Raw genomic sequence first — 23,655 nt, 5'->3', positions numbered from 1 at the left:
AATCCGATGGGACCGATGCTCTCGCTGTTTGGTCCCTTTCCCCAAATCAACTAACCAATAAGTAGAACGGCTACCAGAGTGCGTTATTGTTCGCGTTTTTTTATGTTACCAGGCCTGATGGATGGAAACAGCGACAGATGTTGAGTGATCACTGCGAAGGAATCAGAGGTGTCGTATAGTCGTCTGAAATAGCGTTGTTAGCATCTGACAAAGTTGTGGGTCTCTCCTTTGTAGGTTGGACGTCTTCTCCGTCCCAGTGCAGTTATCCAGGATAGCAAGGTCCAGTTGCAACAGCTGTCAGCCAGTTTGCTGGAGGAGAGAATACAACGGTTTTATGACACCCTTCCTAACCGAATCCGCGTATGTATCTATGCCAGATGCGGTGCAACGTCATAACAAGCTGGCTCATACTGCCAAATTATTTATAAACCAGAAACGCCACCCCGATTCTTTAAAGAATCGAACTCCCATGTACAAAACAGCTTCAAACGCCTGATTACTTTACAAGTGAGTTAATGTGTTAAATATTTGAGAAGAAACCTGTGAACGAGAGAAAATGTAATAAAGATTTCACATTATGTTTAACGTTTTCTGGAGTTTTTGTCTGTGAACTGTGCATCGCACAATGGTATAATTTTGAGGATACATTCAATAGTATGTGTGGATAATGCGTGCAAAAATGTTTTGTGAATAGAGTTATTATAAAGGAAGTAATAAACTGAATCGTCATGCGTGATCCTTAAGTTCTACTGAACGGACAGCGAAAATGTAGTGAGGGAGAAACTTCTTTCATTTTGTAGGTCTTTCAGCGAAGAGAAGTTTCATAAACCTCTGAAATTTTCTGTAAGGTTTGTTGCGAGTCGATAAGTGTTCTGTACTGGACGAATAAAGTGTGAGTAATCTGCATGCCCTGAGTTACACTGCACAAGACATATCCACAGTTTCTGACTGTACTAGCTGTGCCACTCTGTTAAACCTTTAACATTAGATTACACATCTTAACGAGTATAGACAATAACAACATTTTAAATTTTTATATTTAGTCGAAAATTAGATGAAATACTGTGAATCAAATTACTGTTGCTCCTGCAAGCCGATTGACAGACAAGCTGCAAATGGAAGTGCACACCATGAACCATTAACCGGCCTAGCCAGTTAGCGACTCAATTTCGTAATAACTGAAATAATATCACATACCCTCTCAACCTGTGAAGTTTCATTTCGTTTCCTCCTCCACTTTTAGGTGGCCCGTATATTTTAGAAGGTAGTATACATAGGTTTTTAAATAAGAGCATTCTGCGTCGTGAGAGGCAGCAGTACAGCCCAAAACAAGAGAAAAAAGCCCAGTAAGCATGGGATCTAAAATGCATACCTCAACATCTATTAATAATTGGCAACCAATGCTATACAATCGCAATAAAGTCATAAGATGTTCAGCTATTAGCATTTTTTCGGTAAAACACATGTTTTTCACAGTAATGAAGATGAACAAGTGCGCATAGCACTCAAGGTATGCACGTAAGAGCCCACGTTTACCAAAGAGATGGGTCACTCGTTGAGAGCACTGTTAGGTCACACAAGCATGTTTCGTTCTGAACTACGGCCATAGAGCATTGGGCCAAACGTAAGGAAGATATTGCACAGAATTCGGGCTGAGAATAAACTAAGCGGAATCAAACTGTACAACTGGAGAACATTAATGTTTCTGCCATGCCACCAAACACCCGAAGTGCTAGTTTGTCTTAGAAAGCACGATAGGTTAGCTGTGACTTGATATGTAGGGCTCCAAATTAGTGCCGTAATGTAGTCAGCTGACATAAATTTTCTCACTGAGGGAATCAGCAAGTGGGTGACGTACATGGGTTGAATAAAAAGTCCAGTTTGTCCTGCGGCCACGTTTCACAGCAAAAGTTTAGGAAGTTGATAAAATGCAATTTATTATTTCGACAATAAATGTCACAATAATTCGAGGAGCAAAGACGACGTATTATTTTATCAACAAGCTCATTAAAGCACTCTTAGACATTCACAGACCTCCAAAGGGGCGGAAATTACATCTTGAAAAATGCAATCGTACGGTGCATACAATGCCTCCAGTACTGAAAGAATATAGTTACCTAACGTGGTGAAATAAACAGACAGCTCTCTTATGCCACCACAACTCTCTTATGCCACCACAACATCATTTGAAACAAATACGAAGCTGCCGAAATCATTGCATAACCTCCTCCATACTTCACATCTGAATGGACACTCTATCTTGGTTGTACGTCTCCCTTTGTATTCTGAAGATATGAACACTTCCTGTGGTGGGAAACTGTATGAAACCACATTTGTCGTACGTTGTTAGCAGCTTACATTGATCGGTAGGCCAGGTTTTCGGTTCCTTGCAGCAGCGACGCAATGTATCTGTTTTTGAAAAAGAAAGCATTCAGTTATACGGTGCAAGTTTTGTTCATACAGTTCCTGACACGCTATTTTCGTCTACTGTTTACTACACGCATATTAAACCCAGCACTCATTTTCGGGCAGCGGTGTTCCAAGTTCCATTTAGGTATAAGAAACCACATTTTAATGCAGTGTCTGCATCAATATCCTTGCTTCACCATTGGGTTTAGCAAACGAAGTTTTTCCGCGACTTTTCTTTGCTGTCGTAGGACTATGTAGCGTACTACAGAAACTCCTTACACATTTGACAATGTTCTCGGTAATAAGTCCACACTAGAATAAGACAGAATAATAACCATCACCAGAAGACTTCCACGGACGTGCAAGTTAAAAGCAAGAGATTCGTTCAGTGGTCTATTTGAAAGTGGGACTGAAAATGAGATGTGTATACGATACTTGTAGCGCAGCACAAAGTCAGACCCAAAGTTAAACCGTGCCTGCTTCTATTTTACGTAATAGAAAACAGCTGGTAAGTCCACGAGACTAATTTTCTTCTACGTCACTGCAATAACTATTTCAACATGGTGTATTACCATCACGTCTATCCATTTCTACATCTACAAATGGTCCAAATGGCTCTGAGCACTATGGGACTTAACATCTGAGGTCATCAACCCCCTAGACTTGAAACTGCTAAAACCTAACTAACCTAAGGACACCACACACATCCATGCCCGAGGCAGGATTCGAACCTGCCACCGTAGCAGCAGCGTGGTTCCGGACTGAAGCGCCTAGAACCGCTCGGCCACAGCGGTCGGCTCTATATCTACATCTACATCTTTATGGCTACTCTGCAAATCGCATTTAAGCGCCTGGCACAGGTTCCATCGAACCACCTTCACAATAATTCTCAATCATTCCACTCTTGAATAGCGGGCGTAAAAAAGGAACACCTGAATCTTTTCGTGGGAGCTCTGATTTCCCTATTTTGTTATGATGATTATTTCTCCCTATGTAGGTCGACGTCAAAAAAGTAATTTCGCATTCGGAAGAGAAAGTTGATGATTGAAATTTCGTGAGAAAATCCTGCAGCAATGATCAACGACTTTGTTTGAATGACATCCACCTGAAATCCTGTACCATGTCCATGGCACTCTCCTATTTCTCGATAATGCAAAACGCGTTGCTCTTCTTTGAACATTCTTGATGTACTCCGTTAATCCTATCTGGTAATGATCCCACACCGCGCAGTAATTCTCAAAAAGAGGACGTACAAGCGTAGTGTAAGCAGTCTTTTTAGTAGACTTCTTACATCTGCTATGTGTTCTCCCAATAAAACCCAGTCTATGGTTCACCTATCCCACAACATTTTCTATGTGTTCTTTCCAAATTGAATTGTTCATAATTGTAATTACTATGTATTTAGTTGAATTTACGGCCTTTAGATTTGATTGATTTATAATTTAACCGAATTTTAATGGATTCCTTTTAGCGATCATGTGAATGACATCACACTTCTCATTTTTTAGAACCAATTGCCAATTTTCGTACCACACATATACCTTATCTAAATCATTTTGCAATTTTGTTTTGATCATGTGATGACTCAACAAAATGATAAACGATAGCATCATTTGCAAACAACCTAAGGCGGCTTCTCAGATTGTCTCCTAAATCGTTTATATAAATAAGTAACAGTAGAGGGCCTATAACACCACCTGGGGGAACGTCAGATGACTTTCAGTCAGTTACTACGAACTGTGGCCTCTCTGACAGGAAATCACGAATACAGTCGGTTAGCTGAGACGATATTCCACACGCAAACTGCTTGCTTACATACCGCTGACAGGTGGCTTTCGCCCAGATCGGTCGTCGGCTTCAGTGGTGTACCGGTTTTGCCTCTGGTCTCGGTATCCACCTGTGCCACTTACCCCCGGCGATCGGCGAGGACGCAGCCGGGTCGCTTTTCGCCTTTACGAATGACGACTTCATTTCGGGCGACAGCGTTATCTTTCGCGGCTCGGGCCCCGCAGCCGTAACGGATGGCGGCGGTGTCGGCGCGTGGCACCAGCTATGTTGCGGGAAGAGCGCGGCCGTTCATCAGCGCGCGCTCTGGGTCGGTGGGTGGTGGGGCCCTACAATTCAATTTAGCCGGAAACACGGTCATAACCGGCGCTGCCGCGAAGGGTACTAATGCCGGCGACGCCGCATAAGGGCCCGCTCCGGCCGTGATTCATGCGCCGCGTCGGCAGCGCGAATTCCAGCGCGCGCAGCCGTATCCCCAGTAAATGAGCGCAGGCGCCCAGCGGGACTGCATCGGCGAGCCGGGGTTCGGGGCGAGCAGCTGGTACCAGTTGCATGTTCCAACAGCACGATTAACGGCGGAGCAGCGCGGTAGCTCGGGCTGCAATAAGATGGCGGCACTACAGAGTCCTTTCCGTTACACTCTTCTTCGCGAACACCAGATTGCCTCTCTATTCCTCTAATATCCATTCTCAGGGGGCAACATAATCACAATTCAAATTTCGACAGAGCCTGAAGGCTTCATCAGGGCCTGCTGAGCTGGAAAGTTCCTAGTCTTGGCCCCATCCGGATAGAAGTGAAGCATAAAACTGATAACACATCAAAGCTTGCTATCCAGTTATGAAACTGTACAAATGTTGAAAATTATATGGGCAGATTAAATTACTGATGAGTAAGTACTGAATTGAATTGGACAGAAAAAGGTTTTTGGCACAATTTGAATGAAACAAGGAAATCTGACTGAAAGAGGGAATTTATGGACAGGACATATCCCGATGCATCAAGGAACCGTTAATACGGTAACGAAGGGAAGTAGCAATAACAAAACTGGAAACAAGCAATGCTGTCCACAACCCGACTCTTGAAGATCAGCGACTTTCCACAAGAAAGATAATCGAAAGAACTGGACACCTCCAAGGAGAAACTTGGTTTCTTTATTGACACTATCCTGTACACTATCAGTGAAATGGGTGCAGAAATGTCTGAACAGACCAAGACAGGATTGAGACTTCAGAGGATTTTATGGACTATCTTGATGCTACAACGACGTTTTTGCTACGTTAGTGACGCAGTTAGAAGCCCAAGTCCAAAAACCAAGGAACAGTCAAAGCAATGACGTCGCAGCGCGTCGTCGAGACAGAATAAGTTCAACAATCAAAAATCTGTCAAAATAGTCTTTGCGTCCGATTTCTGGCTCAAAGACGATATTGCGTTAGTGGATTATCTACCTCAAGTCTATAATATCACCAGAGATAGTTACGCCAGCCTCCACAGTCAGCCCAACTTGGCAATTAAGAGTAAACGGCGTGGAAAAACCACAATGATCCTTTTGCTGCAAGGTAGTGCCTTCTCGCACAGTCTGAAATTGCGGCTGAAAATTTGAAGTCATGCATTTCCAATTCGCCAACCATATCCCCCCTCCCCCCAGCTACCCCGAAGTGAACCATTCGGACTACCTTCTATTTCTTAATCTGATGAAACGCTTGAAGGGTTGTCGTTTTGACGGCAGTGAATATGTTACACAAGCAGCTGACAGCTTGTTGGACCATCCATCACCTAATTTCTGTTTCAGTGGACCATAGCAATTGCAACTACGTTGTAGTGAATGCATCAACTGAGAAGCGGGGATCGGGAGGGGACGGGGTTATCTGCTTAATTAATGTGTACCGCGAAAACTCTGGCTCTTTTTTTTCTGTGGTAAAACAAGGAACTTCTCACCCTCCCCGTTGCCCCCTCCTCGTAATCAGATCACTTCCTTGTGGAGTTCTAAAGAGTAAGGGAGACGTGCTGGCAGATTATGTCTTACAGGTGAACTGTGAAGCTTGCCCGTGTTGTTTCGATTGGTTCAAAATGGTTAAAATGGCTCTGAGCACTAAGGGACTTAACTTCTGAGGTCATCAGTCCCCTAGAACTTAAAACTACTTAAACCTAACTAACCTAAGGACATCACACACATCCATGCCCGAGGCAGGATTCGAACCTGCGGCCGTAGCGCGTTTCCATCGGTAGGACAAACGTCCGCGATAGGCGATTCGGAGATATGGCACAGGATTTGGTTCCGGAAAGCAGATGTTGCGAGACAGACCCCCGCCTCAGCCATCTTAAGTGTGAGTGCTTACTATAGTGACAAAATTGACAGAAATTGCTACATACATGTGTGTTTCACTTATTGATGACGAAGTAACATACTGAAAAAAGAGTTCTGGGTGTTTCTCCAAGGTATCAATGCATTTTCTTTTGAAACATACTCACTTCATAGTTGCAATTTCTTAAAATACAAGGTACAGAATGATTAAAACGACGTCCTCACTGACAACCGAGGAGACAAGCAGAGGCGCCCTACGTTGACAATGCCTGCCAGCAGTATCACATTCGTGAAGATCACTTGCAGAGCTATAACAGCACAAGCATACACATGTTAAAATCAGTTGAACTGGAGATAGGCCTAACGTACCTGGATCAAATGGTCTCGACGCTTTTCAGTCGATGTGCAGTCCGTCACCAAAAACAACGCTTCAGATAAATCTCTTTACGTTGAGAGACCCTACCTATTCGCCTATGTTTGCGGTATGTCGTCTGCAGCCCAAGATCAGAAATTTGAGTTCTTACGTACTGTAATTCTAAGACAGTATTTTATCTCGACTTTTGGTTCATCTCTTGTTTAACTTAAGGTTAAGTACTCAGTTTCTCTTAATTTCCTGAAGATCAAACCATTATCAAAGTATAAGATTAGTTTGTTCAAGATTTCAATAGCAGACTAAACACAGCTTAGTATAAATTTGCTTATGGAGTGTAAAAGGACACAAAATCGTCTTCGCGGTAGAAGAATATTTGTGACATGTTTTGCTTCGTATGTCAACACGTGGAGTTGTTCGTATATGGCGGAAAAAAGGATCCAATGTGTAATGCTTTCGTTATTTTCTTCGTAATTAGAAATATAAAAGATTAAAGAACAAATATTCGATGGGCGTGCTGCCCTTCAAATAGCTCCGAACTGTAGTGCTGTCCCAAGCACGAACTTGGCACTGGGGAACCGTACTGTGTCAGTAGTGGCAGTGAAGCCTGGCAGCCGAGCCTACGGGATGGGTAACGGGAAAACTTCATTCATAAATCCGTAATGTAAACAAAGCGGCGTCACGGGAACCGTAGAGCGCTGGCCTGCGTACTTTCTTCGGTTCTCACCAGCCCTCCCCTTTTCACACACAGTCTGAGAGTCTCCCAGATGGGCGGCTATACACAGCGACCCAAACACATTGCCTACGTCTGGGGCCTGAGTGCTGCCTGTACAATCCATATGACTCCCCAACTCTTATAAGTATTAGCAAAGATACTGTGAGGGGGGGGGGTCGTGTCAGGGCTGACATTTGTGGGAAGATTAGGGTTTAATGTCCCACTGACGACGAAGTCATTAGAGACGGAACCCAAGATCAAAATGGTTCAAATGGCTCTGAGCACTATGGGACTTAACATCTGAGGTCATCAGTCCCCTAGAACTTAGAACTACTTAAACCTAACTAACCTAAGGAGATCACACACATTCATGCCCGAGGCAGGATTCGAACCTGCGACCGTAGCAGTCGCACGGTTCCAGATTGTAGCGCCTAGAACTGCTCGGCCACACCGGTCGGCGAACCCAAGATCGATTTGGGGACAGATGGAGAAAGAAATAGGCCGTGTTCTTTTCGAATGGAACCATCCCAAGATTTTCCATAAGCAATTTAGGGAAACAAAAGAAAATCTGGATGTCTCGACACAGATTTAAACCGCCGTCCTCCCGAACGCGACTCCAGTGTGTGCACAACCTCAGTCGATGGTCACACTTGCTGTACAGACGTTCCTTCTTTCCCTTCTCTCGTGAACTCGCTATAACTTTCAACAGTACACACTTAATTTTACGTTCTTCTTTTCGTCTTGGCCATCTGAGGACCATGTTAATTCATGTCAGTTTCGTTTCTTCCGGTCTCTGTCGTTGTCCAGTATTGTTTCATTCTAACACTTTGCAAATAGTTCGCTCTTCTGTCCCTGATGATTTTGTCCTGGGTCTAGTTCTTCATCGAAACCTGTGAAAGTTTGAATTTTTCATTCAAAAATCTATCTTTAATATTTACGTAAAATCAAATTTACAGGACGCTGAAAGGCCATTAGAAACACGCTAAGAATTTTGTGGCAGAATTATTACTTGCTCTGAAGGTTCACATTTCGCCCTAAAAATTCACCAAAGTTATTCTTTTTAGCCGGCCGGTGTGGGTGTGGCCGAGCAGTTCTAGGCGCTTCAGTCTGGAACCGCCCGACCGCTACGGTCGCAGGTTAGAATCCTGCCTCGGGCATGGATGTGTGTGATGTCCTTAGGTTAGTTAGATTTAACTAGTTCTAAGTTCTAGGGGACTGATGACCTCAGCAGTTAAGTCCCATAGTGCTCAGAGCGATTTGAACCATCTTCTTTTTAAATCGAATGTTGACACATGTTTGTTAAATCCATGTATCTAAATTTATTTGTCCCAGTAGGCGCAAAACAAACCTTGGACGCCTCAAAAGATAGTGAGATAGAAACTGGTAGCCATACAATAAATGATATCATAAGGATGGCTGTAGGTGTTTCATTTTCTTAGATTCCAAGGGATGGTCACAGAGACCTGCACTATCCAGCGTTAGTATGAAGAGGTTTATGATAACTCCGTAAATGTGAATAAGGATGTCAAGAAGAAGATGTTAACCGTGTTTCTGTTCTTCACTATTGTGCCATCTCGCTTCTTGGTCCTCCATTTCTGTTAGAAGAACACACGATTGTTTTTGATACGGTCAGCTCATTATGGACTCTTCGCTACGTGCTAGCGACCTCTTTCCTCAACAGCGATTGTATGTTTAGAGAAGACTAAACATCTAGTCATTGCTCGTAAGTGTGTATGAATAGCTCGAACAAAAAAAGAAGACTTATTTCCTCACCTTTTCCAGAAACATTCTGAACATTCGCGGTATTTATAACTTTACTTGTGCCAGCAGTAAAGTGAAATGACTAATTCCAGACAGCAGGAACGGCCTCTGCGCTGGACCACCACCGGGACTCACTCAACACTGCCGCCATATCCTGTTGTAGCGCTGACGGCGAAGAAGATGATTTGTAGAAAGTCTGGTAGGTAGTACGATTATGTGATCACACAGTCTGAATATGCCTTTTTGGAGTTTAGGCTTGATATAATATACAGCCATATTTTTCTCTCCAAGGCATATGAAGGTGTATGGCAGATGGTTTCTCCCCTGCGTTTCCCTATTACATTCGCAGAATAACACTGTCTCTTGGTTGCCTCCCGGCAAAGATGAAATTGACGCTGAACTACCAACCACCATACGACATTACCATGCTGCACGGTGTTATAAACAATGATTTGCGTTTCTCTTTGCAAAGTGCTTTATTCTTCAGAAGGTGCAGTAATCTTGACATTTTAAATTGCAAGGGATTTAATGACAATATTACGGTCAATATGAATCTTGAACTCAGAAGCTTCTGCCTCGCGGCATGTACGGGGATTACCGGTTGTGCTTTCATGATAGAGGTTAGTGTTCTAACGTAGCCCCTCCCACAAACGGGCGCACTAAAGGATTGAAACTCCACTTCAAAAGAACTTAGCAGCGGGCTACGCAGCAGCACGTACTTCATATCGCATAGCTTCTTAAATCTGATTTGAAGCGGAAACAGGCTGATACCATAACAGGCTAAGAGCAGGGCACATTGGGTGCCTACAAAACTAACAGCTGTTTAACGTTCTCCACGAATTGTGATTACGAAACACTTGCATTTTTTAATGGAGCGTGTGAAATACAACGAACAAATGGTGAAAACAGCTCACAATTGTTGGATTACTTCTAATTTCGATTATTTCTAAATTTTCTGAACAATAAAGCCTGTAAACGTACTTGTAAATCCATTAGATTTTGTGACAGGGGTTTTAAATGATAATTTTAAGTTTTTACTTGCTGCCTGCCGAGTTCTTTAATTTTATTAGTTTATGGGTAAAGCTTAACTTTGAATGACAAAATGTTCACTGTCGTTATATTCAAGATAACAAAGTGTACAGCTGTTACTTCCAAAAATTTTTAGAATCTTCATGTCCTATGCATGAAGTAACTTCAGTTTAATGTGGTTTCGAATTCTCTTAAATTTGGATATGGTTGTATAAATCACTGCTCAAAGCCATCCAATATCAATTATTATTACTTAAATAAGGGTGTACATTAAGTTCGGGAACACTTTCAATTATTTATTGCACAAGAACTAAACATTGTACAGACGTCATACATATTGCATTTTGAAGAGAAACTCTGAAAGTTTTTTTTTTACAAACAATCGATATGCGAACCGTGAGTGACCCGGCAGACGTCAATACAGTCATCGAATTCTTGCCATACCCGTCCCAGCATGGCATCATCGACTGTGGCAGTCGTTTCCCGTATTCTCTCTCGGAGCTCTGTTACATCGTAGAGGCGGTACATACGCCAGGTCTTAAATGTGTCCCCAAAGAAAAAAGTCACACGGAGTGAGATCCGGTGACCGAGGAGGCCATTTCGAACTCCAACACGCAGAAAGCTCGCTCCGCACCTGAACTCGCCATGTTTGCGACTAGTGCTGACTATCGGGAAGTTACCAAACTACGCTGTGGCGGTATACATGAAAGACTTACAGGGTTTCTCTTCAAAATGACGTATGTATGATACCTGTACAATGTTTGGTTCTTGTGCAATAAATAATTGAAAGTGTTCCCGGACTTTGTATGCACCCTGTATTCTCAGTAGACCTTCATGTAAGCTAAAATAACTCTAATTTTACTGCCATGACAGTAATAATGTGTGTCCGTGTGTGAGCTGCACAGCTGCATCAAAACATGTGGAAGTACACCTGTCGAGGTAAAGACACTTGTAAACAACGTTTGAAAGGATACAGAAAAAAAATCGCCAAGGGAAAACGGTACATCATAGAATAGCGTCCCGTCGACATCGAGGTCAATCGAAGGGGAGAAATGGTTTAGCTACTGAAGGAGAGCGATTAACTTGACCGCCGTATCGCCCGAAAAAAAGGAGGGACCTAGTTGGAGGGCTTCTTCATGCGGTAAAGGTCTGTATAATCGGAACAGATGTAGGAGCTGCAGCACGTTTCTTGGTTGGTCTTTTGAGCTCCCGCTTGCCTTTCCTTACGCGGAGCGTGACGCCTGCCCTGTAACGTCTGTGAATGGGGCTCGCTGAACAGTCTCGTGATCCTTCCGCGCTGACTACAGAAACTCGTGACGAATTTTGCAGCTATTCTCCGACTTTCATCAGTCTTGGCTAGAGTTGCACACTAACTCGTCTGTTTTATACACGTGGCTCAAACGCCTCGCAACTGCACCCCGCGTGTACTGTTACTTGTGGGGAATGCGCCCCGCTGTTGCAGAATTGGGCGGGCGGCTGAGAGCTGCCGGTGAAACTGTTAGTTGCCCTTCGAGGCGGCCATTATCTTAATTAGGGATCCCCGTTCCCACAGCAGGCAGGTTTTTATTATAACGTTGCTGCCCTGTCCTGGGAACTGCGGCGTGGGAAGGCGGCGGGGGCGGCACGGGGGGCCGGCCCCCTCCCCACGCCCCCCCCCCCCCAACACGCAGGGGTGAAAGCTCTAGCACTCTTTGCGTCCGCAGCGCGTGCGACGCGGTGTCGCCCGCCCTTTGATCTCGCCGACGGAATTGATAGGAGGGGTCGCGAGCGACGAGAAACCTGTCATTAGCTGTCGGCGCCGGTGGTGACAACTGAATGCCGCGACGGACCGGACGCTTGCTGGTGGCGCCTAGCGCGACTCCTAATTGTCCTAAGGCGTCTGCGATCCGGTATAGCGCGACACAGCAATATGCCCAATGAATCTTCATTTCCGGAGTGAGGAATCATCCTTTTTCTGGAGATTCAGGATTTTCTGTGGTTCTCTTACCGAAAGTGGAAAGCCGGAATCTGACACTGCCACAATGTGTCTTCCCTGGTCGGTGGATCGGACGAGGGGGTTGCGTGGCCTGCTCGTTCACCGGATCTCAACCCGTGCGATTTCTGGTTATGGGGTCATCTCACATGTATCGTGTATGAAGAGCCCATTCCAGATGTGGAGACAGTGGAGCAGCGTATTCATGCTGCGTTTGACTCAATTTGGATGCAACCTGGCCGATGTGAACGTGTGGGACAGAACATGCTACGGAGCATACACGCATGCGTTGAGGCGCTTGGAAACCACTTTCAACAAATACTGTAACTAAGGCTGATGGTAGAGCGCTTATTAGACCGCAAACTCTGTACCAATGTTTGATTGAATAAATAGTCTATAGCATGGAAACCGTGCATTTCCGGACATAAGTGTATTAGATCTTTTTTCTTCTCTATCCTCTCATCGATTAATCCCTAGAATTAGTACACGTTGAAAAAATCACCCTGTATAACCTTTAACATTATCCTAGACTACAATTTATCGAGACGGAGCAACGGTTCAGCTGCTCAAGGAGAGCAGATGAAATTGGCGCAGTACCGGACGAAAAAATTGAGATCCCTGGTTGGAGGATTTCTTCGTGTGGCAGAGGTCTGTAAAACAGAACAGTAGGTTATTATTTGAGAGAACCAAAATCGGCTGTTGAAGGATCACTCATTCTCTCTAGTACGTAGCTCGTGGTCTAGTGGCAGGCGTTGCTGCTCTGGATCACGGGGTCCTGGGTTCGATTCCCGGCTGGGCAGTGGATTTTCTCTGCCCGGGGACTGGGTGTTTGTGTTGTCCTCATAATATCATCATTATCATTCGTGATTGTGTAAAAATTGAGACTTTGTACAGGCAATGATGACCGCGCAGTTGAGCGCCCCACATACCGAACGTCATTATCATCATCATAATCATTCTCTATAGCATTTGTGTATGCTCTCATTAGTACTCCAACGCTTGCAATTCAACGTATTCAGTCGGAGCTTCAGTGATCCTGAACTGTTAAGCAACTCTTCACTAATAAGCATTTAAAATGATATGCTGTATAGGCTGCTTAAAACCGACACCACCAATTTAGGATATATTCTTTCCGATCCACCAAAGTTAATGTGCCTAAGGAATGACAGAATGTAGCGCCTTGCTATCACAATCTCTCTATTACTCATAAAAAGCTCAACGACCCTCCCTCGGTGCAGCAGGCAACGGCTTTTCCAGAGAACTTATTCTGTAAAATAATTTCATCCTCAGTTACCTCCCAGAGCTGGAATTGGAACTCACTGTTGAACCCGTTCTCCCAAGGAATCGAATGATCCTAAGACTTCGGTCATATGGATTTCAATTGAGGTTGAAATTGTTATAGTCATTACTGCCATAAGTAAGCACATTTTGCCAGCCATAATTTGGTATATAATATAAATATATCAAACTAAACGTTTTCTGACAATTTTTTGCTCTGATCCACAGATTCATCAACATATTTACTAACTAGTGGCAGCTGACTGCAATGGATTCCTGCGAAAAGCAACTGCAGCGACCAACCGTAGTACTCTGCCATAATTACATGCTGCAGTAGCAACTGCTGCGCGTGAAATACGTATGGCGACCGTGCCAGGACCACCACTACAGACGGAGAGCGACCTAACGACAGGAAACTCCGCGCCCTGCACCCCACGGCCCACGCCGTCGACGCCGGCGGTGCTCTTGTTTTCCCGTCGCGGCGTGCCACGCTGCAGAGCGGGAGCAACGGCACCGCAGCTGGCGGTGACGGTGACAGGAGCAACAAAGGCGGTGTCACCCGGCCGTTTCCCACAAGAACGGTCGCACAGCGCGGGCCGCGGGGCAGGGTCTTGGGAACCGGCGGCCGCACGCCCAGCTCTCGCCATCATCATCATCATCATCATCGTCATCAGCAGTAACTTGGCCATCAGGCAGGCGGCAGACGCAGGCGGCACGCGAGCGAACACCGGATGCGCCTACGGCCTGTTTCCGGCGCCGTCCAAACGGCGGAGAAACGAATGGCAGAGCAGGCGCAGCCGCGCCAGTCACGGCCGCCTCTGCCTCCGAGGGCGCTGCGGGGGTCACCCGCTGTTCCCATCACTTCTACTTCCACACAAGCACTCTACTGCGCATGACGGACAGTACTAACAAACACTCTTATTATAAAGATGGATGTACTAGGTGTGCGTCGTTGTTCCCAGTTTTAGTAGAAACGCTGAAAGACTTCAATTGGTAGTACCTTTAACATGTCGGTCATATTCTTTTGAATGTTCTCCAGAGTCCCAAAATGATGTCCTTTTGAGACATTTTTTAATTTTAGGAAGAGAAAAGAGTCACAAGGACTCAGATCAGGTGAATAGGGGGCTGTGGAACAACAGGAATGCCTTTCGAGGTAAAAAATACTGTGATGGCTGTGTAACATGGGGCGATGTCATGATGCAGCAGTCATCTGTCTGCAATGTTGGGTCTCACTCGATTCACCCTTGTCCTGAGCGTTTGAAGGACATCTTTGTGTGGAGACACAAATTCTTTATGCATGCACACGTTCGATAATGTGTTCAAATGGCTCTGAGCACTATGGGACTTAACATCTATGGTCATCAGTCCCCTAGAACTTAGAACTACTTAAACCTAACTAACCTAAGGACAGCACACAACACCCAACCATCACGAGGCAGAGAAAATCCCTGACCCCGCCGGGAATCGAACCCGGGAACCCGGGCGTGGGAAGCGAGAACGCTACCGCACGACCACGAGATGCGGGCCGATAATGTGTTCTCAGCCTTCCAAAAACGACTCGTGCCAGGGAAAAACTTGTGCTCTTGATAAGCAATGTTCCCCATACGCCTGTTTCAACTTTGCGAAGGTCACACTCGCGGTTTCCCAAGTTTAACACAAAACCGGAAGGAATAATGTTGCTCTAAATCACGCTGTTCATTTCCGTAACACAAAACAAAAACATAACGTCAGTGATGTCGTTCCCAGAAACCACGCAATGGCCGTACGGAGCAGAAACTCGGACCGAGATCGGATGAACACACTGGTGTAAACAAGCAGAAGCCGCGCGGAGTGGCCGCCCGGTTTAAGGCGCCATGTCACGGATTGCGTGGCCCCTCCCGCCAGATGTTCGAGTCCTCCCTCGGGTATTGTTGTGTGTGTGTGTGTTGTTCTTAGCATAAGTTACTTTCAGTTAGTTTAAGTAGTGTGTAAGTCTAGGGACCGATGTTCTAATGGTTCAAATGGCTCTGAGCACTGTGGGACTAATCATCTGAGGTCATCAGTACCCTAGAACTTAGAACTACTTAAACCTAACTAACCTAAGGACATCACACACATCCATGCCCGAGGCAGGATTCGAACCTGCGACCGGAGAGGTCGCGCGGTTCCCGACTGAGGTGCCTAGAACCGCTCGGCCACACCGGCCTGCAGGAACCGATGTCCTCCGCAGCTTGGTCCCTTTAGGAATTCACACACATTTGACCATTTTTTTGAACAAGCGGAACAATATAGTGTTGCCAGATCGCTCTAGGGCCGATTAGTTCGCTATCTGGTCCCCTCCCCAAAATCAACCAACCAAATCGCTTGCAGTGTTGTCAGTCTCATTACTTTTCACACACTTTTCACGTCTCTTAAACCGCTGGATGTACACCCATCACTTGCTACCTTAAAAAAATGCAGTGGGTGTAAGAATCATCTACCTCTCAAAGGGACGGGTGGGCATGGAAAATGAGCGTAATGCATCGCATGCAAATAGCCATAAACATTTATCAAGTGAAACTTCCTGGCAGATTAAAACTGTGTGCTCGACCGAGACTCGAACTCGGGACCTTTGCCTTTCGCGGGCAAGTGCTCTACCAACTGAGCTACCGAAGCACGACTCACGCCCGGTACTCACAGCTTTACTTCTGCCAGTACCTCGTCTCCTACCTTCCAAACTTTACAGAAGCTCTCCTGCGAACCTGCAGAACTAGCACTCCTGAAAGAAAGGATATTGCGGAGACATGGCTTGGCCACAGCCTGGGGGATGTTTCCAGAATGAGATTTTCACTCCGCAGTGGAGTGTGTGCTGAAATGAAATTTCCTGGCAGATTAAAACTGTGTGCCCGACCGAGACTCGAACTCGGGACCTTTGCCTTTCGCGGGCAAGTGCTCTACCAACTGAGCTACCGAAGCACGACTCACGCCCGGTACTCACAGCTTTACTTCTGCCAGGCAAAGGTCCCGAGTTCGAGTATCGGTCGGGCACACAGTTTTAATCTGCCAGGAAGTTTCATATCAGCACACACTCCGCTGCAGAGTGAAAATCTCATTCTGGATTTATCAAGTATTTGAGAACGAGAACACTTAGCGACGTGCAACAAACTTTACACATAATTTCAAACCGTTATGATTATTTTTCACTGACAGTCCATACAAATTGAAAAACGAAAAAATGTTTATAGATTTTTACTACTTCTCCACTGTTCATGCAGTAAAAGTACCATCTGGCATGACGTAATAATTTATCACTTCTTTACTATTACAACTATTTATAGCTGATATTGCAAATAGTGTTCGTGTATATCACTGAGTACACCTACAAAACTGCATCACTGTACGACACTGAACACTGAGAGGGGTGAAAAACTGCCGCATCGTGGATGACGTTCTATTTTATTGCTTCTTTACTATTGACTCTACTCGCAACAAATTTTGTATATAGTATTCGCATACACCACTGAACGTGCATGGACGTCCACAGTTCACGAATTATGACGTCACAAAATTAATCTGCGAGAAAAAGAAACTGCACAGTAAAATGCGCTAGATATACAAGTGAGATATGTATACAAATATGTGTGAAATGGTAAATATATGTGAAATATGCGTACGCCGACGAAGCCCAGGGTAAAACGCTCCTCCAAAGCCCGTAGTTACATTACAACAAAATTTCGTGCACGTATTATAAGGGCGTGCTGAAAAACAGTGTCTCCCAATTTTTTTGAGCAAATTGTCAAAGCTTTCTAAATAAAACAAACTTTTTAAAATCCTACACCTTTATTCTTCATGCGCACACATTTATATCTCAACATAGTCACCCTGGTGACGACTACATTTCTCTCAACGAGAGACCACTTGGTTGATACCGTCACTGTAGAATGTTTGAGTTTATTGACGGAGCCGAAACCTCACTTCTACATGCACCGCTTCATCACTACCCACCCAAGCGAAGCCCCTGAATATGTTTAAGTTTTGGAAACAGATCTAAATCGGATGGAGCCAAGTTGGGACTGTATGGGGGGCGAATTGTTGCAGATGTCGCAGCGCTCGTGTGCATCCTGGCATTGTCACGCTGAAGGAAATGGTTCTACAACTCGATTACAGTGTGCCGTATCCCACACACCGACATGTTACGTTACACACAGTTCGGAGCCCTCTAGCGGCAGAGGGCAGTAGATACGTAGACATGAAGAATAAATGGTGTAGAATGTTAATAACGTTTGTTTTACTTCAAAACTCTTAAGACTTTTCGCATATAATATTCGGAGTCATTACGTTTCAGCACGCCCAGGTACTGCCAATCTGGAAAGAAATACTGTATGAGCGTAACAATCACCAATAGCCTAGTGGGGTGGGGGTGATAACATAGTGACGGACAGGGAAGAAGAAAAAGAAGATGAACACAGTTCGGTCCGGTTCCCATACGTTGTACATTTTTTAGCATTGGTGCATGTTGTACGAGAATTTCTGTGAAGTATAAAATACATAAATAGGAAAAAATGTAATTCGTAATGTTTTTTTAATTTAAACAATCTTTAATAAAAGAATGGTAATTACGAATTTGTAACGAAAACTGGAGTTTTCTTAGTGATATGCAATCAGAAATACGAAGGCCAACATTTTTCGTAAAAAATGACAGCCATATGATAATTAGCATGTATTTGATGAAATGTACAATTCAAAGCGCACAAATAAAAAGAAAACAAACAAAAATGGCCGTACCGGTGATCCAGCAATTACCAGTCTCGAGCTCTACAGGTACTTTTGTACACTTCAAGAAAATGCTCGTTTATAATGCAACCTTTTTTAAAAATTTGATGCAGCTGGTACAGGCGACCATCCTGCCACAGAGCTACAGGGTCCTCCACAAAATCGATATTTCTTTAGGGAATTAAAGACGCTTGGAAAACATTATAAAGTTGATTTTATCGAGAAATTTTGGGAGTTATATCTACTTCTTTGGGCGACTGACATCTGAGTCCAGTGCTTCACGTAACACAAATACAAAAAACTAACAGAGCAACCACGCGTTGCTCAGGTGTTTACTTACAGCTCTGCACCCACGCCTGTACCACGCAGGCTCTAGCCTTGTGCTTAATGTTTATGACGTCGTATCTGCTGAAATTGGAAATTTGTGGTAAGTTCCTAGGGGACCAAACTGCTGAGGTCATCGGTCTCTAGGCTTACACACTACTTAATATAACTTAAACTAATTTACGGTACGGACAACACACATACCAGTGGCTGATGGAGGAATCGAACCTCCGATGGGGGGAGCGGCGCGATCCGTTACACGCCGCCTTGACTACGCTACCCTGCGTGGCGCATCTCTGAACTATCTGTCGTAAAATGATATAATTTTTAGCACTATTCAGCTGGTTATGTGGATACTGTCTGCGAAATGTATTGCGAAAGAAGTTAGTGGCAACGAAGTAATAAATTTGAACTTCATGCTCGATGCGGCAGTTTTTCATGCATCTCACTGTTTGTGACGTCATATCTCCTGAATTACGTGGCATACAATGATATTATTTTGTAGGTACATTCAGCGCCACATGGGGATTATGTCTCCGAAATTTATTGCGATTAGAGTTCGTAGCAATGAAGTAATAAATGAAAGCGTGTGTTGTTCGTCAGTTTTTCACGCATCTCATTGTTTACGACGTTATGTCTCCTGAACTATGTGTTGTACAACGACATAATTTTGCAGTCACATTCAGTGGTATATGTGTATACTGTCTGTAAAATGTGTCGTGAATACAGTTAATAGTAAATAAGTAATAAATCATACCGTCATACCTGATGCGGTACTTTTACTGCGTGAACAGTGGAAAAGCAGTTACCAATAAACATTTCTTCTTTTATCATTTTTTAGGGGTTGTGCGCGAGAAAAAAAAATCGTACTGGTTTGAAATTATGTGTATAGTACGTTGCAAGTTGCTAAGTGCTCTGATTCTCAAATACTGGATTAACAAAGTCTCGGAATTCACGCATCACTCGTTTTAACCCCCACACCTCTGATGAGTAGGCAGTTCTTACCTGCGCAGCGACTATGCTTGACAGTAGGGTATACTCGTACATATGGCAAGTTTAGTTGAAAACGTTCCTGCGGTTTAGAAGAAGTGGAACACCCACCCACCCACACACACACACACACACACACGCGCGCGCGCGCGCGCGTAATTTTATAATATATATGAATTGCAGTTATCGGATTGGTGTATGGTCCCATTTTAAGGTTTGTTGTGTAGTGCTCTTGTGCTTATCAACCGATCCAGTGACGAAAACCGCCGTTGTTCGTTGGATCTTTAAAAATGGCTCTGAGCACTATGGGACTTAACTTCTGAGGTCATCAGTCCCCTAGAACTTAGAACTACTTAAACCTAACTAACCTAAGGACACCACACACATCCATGCCCGAGGCAGGATTCGAACCTGCGACCGTAGCAGTCGCGCGGTTCCAGACTGTAGCGCCTAGAACCGCTCGGCCACACCGGTCGGCTTGGATCTTTATCCTGTCTACAAATCCTACCAGATTGGAGAGCAACTCTCGAGAATTGTGGAACGATTCTTCTGCTAGTCACTTGTACATGGACGGAATAGTTAAGATTCCAAAAATGCATCTGAGCGTGGCGCCTGCGTTTGCTGCAACACTTTTAATGTGGTGACTCCATTTTAGAGGGCACCGGACTGTTACTCGTGGATCTTACGCAGTTGTTACCGTTTCCAGTCACTGATCGCCAATAGTAACGTATGGCTTGGCGTATTTATGCGTAACGCGTTACATTTATTTACAATGAGGGTGAACTGTCAGTCGGTGCACGCAAAAGGCGCCTGGGCGACGTGTAACCGTAGCCGCCAGCAGCCAGCAGCTAGCCGGCCGTTAAGCGGGCAGCCACAGCCAGGTGCGGCTGCCGCCTGCTTGCGGCCGCGGTCACGTCGCCGCTCATTTGCGCGTAACAAAAACACGCGCACGCACGTACCGTACGCGCTGCCGCAGCTCGCCGCCAGCTAATAGCTCCACTCGCAGCGGGATTGCTCGTCACCTCCGCAGCCTGTTCTATGTGCTCCGCTGCGCTGAAAAACTCTCGCCTTCGCATCAGCTTCGCTCCACTCCTAACGATGCGTACAAGTGACGTAATCTTCCCGTAATTAATGATGTAATAATAGATTGCGGAAGAACGTTCGACGCTTTTCATCACACTGCATCTGGTCGAAAACGACATCTCAGGTCTCAGGGATGCCTCTGCTTGGTGCAGCGTGGAATACTGTAGCACTTAGGGGGCCAACTACAGATTACTGCGGTTAACATTCAAAATGGTTCAAATGGCTTTAAGCACTATGAGACTTAACATCAGATGTCATCAGTCCCCTAGACTTAGAGCTACTTAAACCTAACTAAGGACATCACACACATCCATGCCCGGGGCAGGATTCGAACCTAACGACCGTAGCGGCAGCGCGATTCCAGACTGAAGCGCCTAGAACCGCTCGGCCACAACGCCCGGCAGGTAACATCCAACTAAATTGCAGTAGCGAGGGGCAACTACAAGGTCCTGAACATAGTGTCGATCTGTGCGTTTGAAAAAATATGCAAATATAGCGAGAAATGCATATTTGAACACAAATGCAGATACTAGCCAAACCTGTAGGTTTCGCTGTGGTATTTGAGCAGGAACGGCACCCGTGCAATACGTTGCATGCGTCAGTTGTGGTCAGAACAGTGTTATGTGTAGTTGTGGGTGCATAAAGTCGGAACGTGAGCAAACAGTTGGTCCTCGTATGGCCAGTGGTTCCGTAACCACGTTAACCGAAGTGTTGAGTGTTTCAAGATGCATCGTATGGAAGATGTATGCCAAATACACAGAAAGCGGTAAAACATGACCGGCTAAGTCAAAATGCGGACTAAGGTCTGTGTTGAGTGATTGTGACGGACAGTCATAGAAAAGGATTACGACCAAAAGTAAGAGGACGACAGTTGAAAAAGTCGCTGCAGAACTGAATGTCACACTCGCGAACCATTTCAGCCCAAAAACAACACGGAAGGAGCTCCGTAAGCAGGAAATTGCACGGCGAGCTGGAATTTCAAAACTACCAATCAATTATGAAAATTCCCGTAACGTAAGACGAGGTGTCGAACCATAAAACCTTGACTATGGGGCAATGGAAGAAAGTCAGATGAGTCTTGTTGCATACCTGTTTCCAGTTTCTGTACTGTACTTTCCAAGTACTGTTACCACTTATGTCAAGTGCACCTGAACTGGCGACGGGGAACCAATTTAGCATTTTCCCAGAGAAGTATGGAAAAAAGCCGAAAACGGCCTTCAGAATGCCTGGTGCAGAAGACAAAGGGTTTTTAACCTCTTGCGATGATTCAACACGGGTCTAGTTCGCTTACCTTCTAACGCTACACGTTAGCAACAAGTTCTGATACTATCTGCGAATTAGAAATTAGAAAAGCATATTACAGATTTCCTACTGATATGGATATTAATTATTTTCCGATCGGAATTAATAATAATTCAGAGAAGAAATAAAGGCGGCAAAAGAACACGTGGAAAAAGAGCTCAGTTGTTTAAAGATTCTTCATGGACAGGCCTTCAGTATTTGAATTTGAAAAATATCGAATGACACCCTGGTTTATATTTACTCTTAATTGGAGGACTTATCATAATAGTGTTGGGTGAACTATCCGCTTCTTGGAAGAAAGGCAGGGTACAGGCGTTATACTTCCAATGAGATCCTGCCTAGTAAGGATCTGCCATATACAGACCGTCCTTCCTGACTATGAGTGTCTTGCTATATGTCAAAGAGGCACTTAAAAGAGTGGACACCGTTCTTTCGCTCCGTCCCCTAGTTACCAGGATCTACGTTTTGTAGATAGTTTTCTGAATAGACGTGAAAAAGTGCCAGGTAACACAGAAGGAAAAGGGCCGGAAACTAGGGCAGCGCTTGAGTAACACTGCAAGTAACGTGAACTTCTAAGAAAGAAACAATAAACGCCATTTCTAACAAAAATTTCCCACATATAAAAGAATCGGTAAAATCTTTAGTCTCATGAAGATATTACGGTGAATTGATTCTGTATTTTAGTATGGATTATGTATTTTTAATTGCAGTCCGACGGACTCTGATTTCCTCCACACGGCAACCAATTCACTTTTTTTGCTGTTGCACCCACGGGAAAAAAAGAGCTTTGGACAAGCTTCCGATACATCATGCCATGCCTTATGTGATCGATCGTGCAGTGCCTCTGGTGATGTGTCCAGCATTAACAGACGAAACATTGGACAGTGAAACATTCCTTACATCATGACCTAATGCCATATAATAAAACTTGCCAGTTATCTCAGCCGATCTCGCAAGGTTAAAACTAGACACCTACATTACAACTTGAAATCTGAGAGAGTGGTAAATTGGCCAGCCCGTGAGTTTTCCTTCAGTTGCGAGTCTAGAAAGCTGTTTTGATTCATATTGAGAAAACTGTCCTTATTACGTTAGTGATAAAATGATGTGCGCAGTAGTTGTTGAACTACTGAAACACAGATGACTAGGATGAGATTTTCATATAACGTTAATTGCTAGCCTTAAAGGACGCTACCACCTGTCAGATAAACGCACTGCGACCCGCGTGTCAGCTTTTGCTTGGCAGCCGTGGTGCGGTGATCTGACACAGAGGGCTACTGGCAACGCTGATGGGTGCCCGACTGCATTAGCCGGCAGCAAGTGCAGCAGGCGGTGCGCAGAGACAAGACGGAGCCGCACGCACGCCAAGGCTAATTCGCAGCGATAGCATCGGCTCGGCCGCTGCGTCACCCGCCCGCGGCTTCGTCATACAAATCACTGCGTTGGCCTTCTGCGGACGTCTGTTCCAACACGCACCCGCGACTAGATGCAGCCCTTGTTGTACGATGCGGCCGTATGAAACATCTGAGGTCACGCCTGTATGACCAGTGGCATTCATCTAAAACGTCTTTGGAGTTGTGCCAACGTAAACATGCATCATGCAACAA

At 44.8% G+C, this 23,655-nt stretch overlaps 1 non-coding gene across 1 annotated transcript; it reads right to left on the bottom strand.

Moving 5' to 3' along the window:
- Positions 1-16,181: 16,181 nt before the first annotated feature.
- Trnas-cga lies at positions 16,182-16,256 on the bottom strand. Its single transcript has one exon. It is a non-coding gene; the product is annotated as a tRNA-Ser (tRNA).
- Between the last annotated feature and the right edge of the window lie 7,399 nt (positions 16,257-23,655).

Source organism: Schistocerca piceifrons, chromosome 6 (assembly GCF_021461385.2).
Source record: "Schistocerca piceifrons isolate TAMUIC-IGC-003096 chromosome 6, iqSchPice1.1, whole genome shotgun sequence".
Classification (NCBI taxonomy): domain Eukaryota; kingdom Metazoa; phylum Arthropoda; class Insecta; order Orthoptera; family Acrididae; genus Schistocerca; species Schistocerca piceifrons.
The sequence above is the reverse complement of the archived record's forward strand: the minus strand, read 5'-3'. Positions and strand labels throughout refer to the sequence as shown.